This window comes from Nicotiana attenuata, unplaced genomic scaffold, assembly GCF_001879085.1.
Source record: "Nicotiana attenuata strain UT unplaced genomic scaffold, NIATTr2, whole genome shotgun sequence".
Classification (NCBI taxonomy): domain Eukaryota; kingdom Viridiplantae; phylum Streptophyta; class Magnoliopsida; order Solanales; family Solanaceae; genus Nicotiana; species Nicotiana attenuata.
In genome coordinates, this window is record NW_017671958.1 from 128586 (window position 1) to 133912 (window position 5327).

Here is a 5327-nt window from a genome sequence, read left to right on the forward strand (position 1 = left end):
TGAAACAAATAGAAGGCAGTTACAAAAATTAACAAGTACTGCACAGAATTACAAGGAACCACCAAATAAGGATCACATCATTTTGGTTCATTCTTTCCATCTCTTACAGGTTGATGATCATTAGTGCCAAGTGCTACAACCCATAATGTCACCGTGGTTTTTACACGGAGTCCGGTCTCGGCCCGACCGGCTAAGCCCATCCCAAGTGAGACATATCCAAATTCATAATGATAATAGAAGTCTAACATAAATGCCGCCATGTGTACAACATGGCGTCCGATCTCGGCCCGATCGGTTAAGCCATCTCACTTGGGACATAACCTCTTTCAATTATCCATTTCATTTAGATTTCTTTCCATTTTCATTACTTGAAACAAGCAACCCCATTTATTAAGTAGTTCCTGGCACTTGGACACGTTTTATAATTCAAGTCTTTCTCTTTATTATTTGCCCAAATATCGTCAATAACCATGTCAACAAGTGCTATCATATAAGGCATGCGCACATAAGGAAAGAAAAGAAAACAAAGGAAATCTTGGAGAACATGATCACATTTTCAAATAGCATGATTTCAGGGCAACACTTAGAACAAATATGGAACATAAATCTTTCACCCCAATACATAAAGGCAAACCATTTAGTATGATCAATTCAGAACTCACGCCAATTATTCGGACACCAAGAGTTCAAATCTAAGAAGAAGAGGGTTAGCCATACATACCTCATTTGAGTCTTTCCCTAATTCCTACGACAAGTTCCGGAACCTTTAGCACCTTCAATCTATTTAACAATGTAGCACAGTTGAACTCATTATTAGGAAATTGATCATAGCCCTAGCTCACTTGAGCATTATATCAAACATTATGTGTTTGTTGGGGTCCATGGCCCCCTTTTTAGTGGAAGATTTCCCCAACCCATTCCCTAGTTTTTCCTATCTTTGTCTTAGCATCCCCCCACATACCTTAGGATCACATGCATGCAAGGTAACCACTATAATCCCCATGAATTACCTCACTAAAGGTCCATTTTAGCTACAATAGGGAATCTAGAGCTTGGGTGATAGAAGCTTACCTCTTGGAAGGGAGACCTAGGTGCCTTGTTTGTTAATCTTCAATATGTTTATGCTAGGATTTGATAAACAATGAATGGAGACCCCTTCCCCTCCCTTTGATCCTCCTCTCTTACTCTAATTATCTGAGAAAGTATGCTGAAAATGGCCTAAGGGGTGTTTTAAAAGAATGGGGGTCGGGTTTTAAATTATGAAAATGGGTGCCCCGACACAGGTTTGCAGTTGCATATGCGACCGCATAATGGTTATGCGGTCCGCAAAGTGACCGCAGAATGAGCCTCAGGAAGTTAAGTTTTCTGTCCGAGTATGCGATCGATATGCGGTCCGCATATCTGTTCTGCGGCCGCATAATGCACCGCAGAAATTCCCTTCGCAAAAGTTCAAGGCAGATATGCGATCAATATGCGGCCCGCATAGCGATTATGCGATCGCATCATTGGGCCGCATATCTGGCCTCAAAATTGGCCAACTTTCTGTTTCACTCTGCGGCCATTATGCGGTCCGCAGAGCTATTATGCGGCCGCATAATGGGCCGCAAAAATGCATTTTTTTTGGGAAACTTTTTCCTCTAAGTTGTAGGGTATTGTTCAATCCAAAAAGTCCGAACCGCATGATTTCAGGGCAACACTTAGAACAAATATGGAACATAAATCTTTCACCCCAATACATAAAGGCAAACCATTTAGTATGATCAATTCAGAACTCACGCCAATTATTCGGACACCAAGAGTTCAAATCTAAGAAGAAGAGGGTTAGCCATACATACCTCATTTGAGTCTTTCCCTAATTCCTACGACAAGTTCCGGAACCTTTAGCACCTTCAATCTATTTCACAATGTAGTACAATTGAACTCATTATTAGGAAATTGATCATAGACCTAGCTCACTTGAGCATTATATCAAACATTATGTGTTTGTTGGGGTCCATGGCACCCTTTTTAGTGGAAGATTTCCCCAACCCATTCCCTAGTTTTTCCTATCTTTGTCTTAGCATCCCCCCCACATACCTTAGGATCTCATGCATGCAAGCTAACCACTATAATCTCCATGAATTACCTCACTAAAGGTCCATTTTAGCTTACAATAGGGAATTGAGAGCTTGGGTGATAGAAGCTTACCTCTTGGAAGGGAGACCTAGGTGCCTTGTTTGTTAATCTTCAAGATGTTTAGGCTAGGATTTGATAAACAATGAATGGAGACCCCTTCCCCTCTCTTTGATCCCCTCTCTTACTCTAATTATCTGAGAAAGTATGCTGAAAATGGCCTGAGGGGGGTGTTTTAACGGAATGGGGGTCGGGTTTTAAATTAAGAAAATGGGTGCCCCGACACAGGTTTGCGGTCGCATATGCGACCGCATAATGGTTATGCGGTCCGCAAAGTGACCGCAGAATGAGCCTCAGGAAGTTAAGTTTTCTGTCCGAGTATGCGACCAATATGTGGTCCGCATATCTGTTCTGCGGTCGCATAATGCACCGCAGAAATTCCCTTCGCAAAAGTTCAAGGCAGATATGCGATCAATATGCGGCCCGCATAGCGATTGCATCATTGGGCTGCATATCAGGCCTCAAAATTGGCCAACTTTCTGTTTCACTCTGCGGCCATTATGCGGTCCGCAAAGCTATTATGCGGCTGCATAATGGGTCGCAAAAATGCGTTCTTTTGGGAAACTTTTTCCTCGAAGTTGTAGGGTATTGTTCAATTGCTCGTTGCGAAGAATTTCTACTATAATAACGCATGAATCCAACTCGGCACCACGAAATCCCAAGTTTTTGGTTAAGAATTTTACGGGTCCTTACATCCTCCCCCACTTAAGGTCATTCGTCCTCAAATGAGGGTCAAGGTTCATTTAGGTTCAGTTATACCATAAGCCATCAGCCCCAAATTTGCCTAACTTTCATATGTTTTTGAAAATTTTGCCAGAGTTTCCTTTCTAATTGGGCCTATCCACCTGCCAGAGAGCCCCCGAAACACATCTTAACAATATGTGAAAGATTAAATAACCTGACAGAACGCCAAAACAAAACCAATCGAAGCCTCATAAGGACATATAACTAGAAAAGGGATGTCTTTATATAAGCCGAACAAGTAATACAAAACTTTTTAGGGAAAACAACTTCATAGAACTATTACATGGTCTATTCAAACAAATGAGGGTACTTCTTTCTCATTTCAGTCTCGGCTTCCCAAGTAGATTCTTCGACTTGCTAGTTTCGCCATAATACCTTTATGGATGCAATTTCTTTGTTTCTCAACTTTTGGACCTGTCTATCCAGAATAGAAACCGGGATCTCTTCATAGGACAATTCTTCACTAACCTCAATGGTCTCAACCGGCACAATAGTGGACGGGTCTCCAACTACCTTCTTCAACATAGACACATGAAATACCGGGTGCACCAGTGACATCTCAGGTGGCAGCTCAAGCTTGTATGCTACCTGACCAATCCTTTGAATGATTCTCTATGGCCCGACATACCTCGTACTCAATTTCCCCTTCTTTCCAAACCGCATGATCCCCTTCATGGGGGATACCTTCAAGAACACCCAATCGTCTTCCTTGAATTCCAAGTCTCTGCGACGAACATCCGAATAGGATTTCTGATGACTTTGTGTAGTTTTCAACCGCTCTTTTATAATTTTAACCTTCTTCATTGCTTGATGCACCAGGTCTGGTCCTATTAGCTCAGCTTCTCCAACCTCGAACCACCCAATCGGCGACCTACATCTCCTAACATACAAGGCCTCAAACGGCGCCATCTGAATACTGGAATGGAAGCTGTTGTTATAAGCAAATTCTATAATCGACAGATGATCATCCCAGCTACCCTTGAAGTCAAGCACACAAGCATGCAACATATCCTCAAGCGTCTGACTAGTCCGCTCTGCTTGCCCGTCAGTTTGTGGATGGAAAGATGTGCTGAGATTTACCTGCGTACCCAAACCTTGCTGAATTTTCTTCCAGAAATTAGCTGTGAACTGGGCCCCTCGATCGGAAATGATGGAAACGGGAGTGCGGAGCCTGACTATTTCCTTGATATACATTTGAGCATACTGTTCCGCAGTGTCGGTGGACTTAACTGGTAAGAAGTGTGTTGATTTCGTGAGTCGATCCACGATCACCCAAATTGAGTCGAACTTACGTGGAGTGCGCGGTAACCCCACCACAAAATCCATGTTGATAATTTCCCATTTCCACATTGGAATTTCTATACTCTAAACCAACCCACCGGGCCTTTGATGCTCGGCCTTCACTTGTTGACAGTTTGAACATTTTTCCACAAAGTCCGCTACGCCCCTCTTCATGTCATTCCACCAGTAGACTTCCTTGAGGTCATGATACATTTTCGTGGAGCCTGGGTGCACAGAATATCTAGAAGTGTGAGCTTCCGCCATGATTCTTTCTCGAAGACCATCCACATTTGGAACACATAGCTTCCCTTGGTACCGTAATGTACCGTCATCCATGCCAAGAGAGAAAGCCGTAGTCTTATGTTTATGAATCCCTTCCTTCAGCTGTACCAACACTGGGTTGTGGTATTGCTTTTCTTTGACCTCTGCCACGAGCGATGATTCCGCACTGTTCCGCATAATCACTCCCCCTTCGCTAGAGTCCGCAAGACGAACTCCCAAACTGGCCAACTGGTGAACCTCCTGGGCCAAGGGCCTTTGACCTACCTCCAAGTGAGCCAAACTACCCATAGATTTCCGACTAAGAGCGTCCGCCACTACATTCGCTTTCCCCGGATGATACTGAATGTCGATGTCATAATCTTTGAGCAAATCAAGCCACCTTTTTGCCTCAAGTTCAATTCCTTCTGTTTGAAAATGTATTGAAGACTCTTGTGGTCGGTGAATACATCTACATGAACTCCATACAAATAATGACGCCTGATTTTTAATGCAAACACCACCGCCGCAAGTTCCAAGTCGTGAGTTGGGTACTTCTTCTCATGATCCTTAAGTTGCCTTGAAGCATAAGCTATAACCTTACCATGTTGCATTAATACACACCCAAGACCAATCCTTGAAGCATCGCAATACACCACCAATCCCTCTGTACTATCCGGCAAGGTCAACACTGGCGCCGAAGTCAATCTTGACTTCAATTCCTGGAAACTCCTTTCACAAGTATCGGACCACTGGAACTTGACCGCTTTTTGTGTTAGCTTGGTCAATGGAGAGGCAAGAGTGGAGAACCCCTCCACGAACCTCCTGTAGTACCCGGCCAAACCCAAGAAACTATGAATCTTTGTTGGGGG